Source organism: Chaetura pelagica, unplaced genomic scaffold (genome assembly GCF_000747805.2).
Source record: "Chaetura pelagica isolate M959 unplaced genomic scaffold, ChaPel_1.0 scaffold198, whole genome shotgun sequence".
NCBI lineage: Eukaryota > Metazoa > Chordata > Aves > Apodiformes > Apodidae > Chaetura > Chaetura pelagica.
This window is the reverse complement of record NW_009954317.1, coordinates 357493-358072: the sequence shown is the minus strand read 5'-3', so window position 1 is coordinate 358072 and position 580 is coordinate 357493. Positions and strand designations below refer to the sequence as shown.

The following is a 580-nucleotide window of genomic DNA, read 5'->3' as shown; positions in this document are numbered from 1 at the left end:
GGAACCCAGACGTCTGCATCACACCGGCTGCTGCCCTGACACAGCAGTGCGGTTTGGAAAAGCAGCTCTGGAAACACTATGCACCGGCTTGTGGGCCTCTTTCCTCTCCCCTGCAGTGACCAGTTTTTGTTACCACCGGGCTGAAGCTTCACAAGCAGGAGGCACACGCCAAGGAGGCACCTGCCTGCTCGGCTGCTCAGGGGTGTACCCAGCTTTCTTTGTGGAGCCGAAGGACTCCTGCAGGCACGGGGGCGCCCAGCCGGTGTTCCGTGACTTCCAGTGCGATGGTTACCGATGACCCCAGTGATTGCCAAGGTCATGGCCTGACTTTACATCACTAGACGTGGCAAATGATTTGGCCAGAAGTGCCGTGCAGCTCGCCAGGCTTGCACAGATGCCAAACAAGCCCCGAGTTTAGCTGATGAATTCTGTACACTGATGCCCTTCGCACTCGGATGGGACATCCAAGCGTTTTTTTTCCAAGCACCCCCAAACATTCCGGCGACAGGTCAAGCCACAAAACGATGCTACTTGCCCCAATGGACTCAGACGTGCAAGCCACAGCACTTCAGACTGACCT

The 580-nt window shown here is 56.7% G+C and overlaps 1 protein-coding gene across 1 annotated transcript in view; it reads left to right on the top strand.

Moving 5' to 3' along the window:
- The first annotated feature begins 234 nt into the window (after nucleotides 1-234).
- The window catches only part of FKBP4 (FK506 binding protein 4, 59kDa), a 19810-nt gene continuing 19464 nt past the window's right edge, over nucleotides 235-580 (top strand). Inside the window, exon 1 of the mRNA XM_010004125.1 lies at nucleotides 235-243. The gene's annotated coding sequence lies outside the window, so the exon portion shown is untranslated. The remainder of the gene's footprint in view (nucleotides 244-580) is intronic.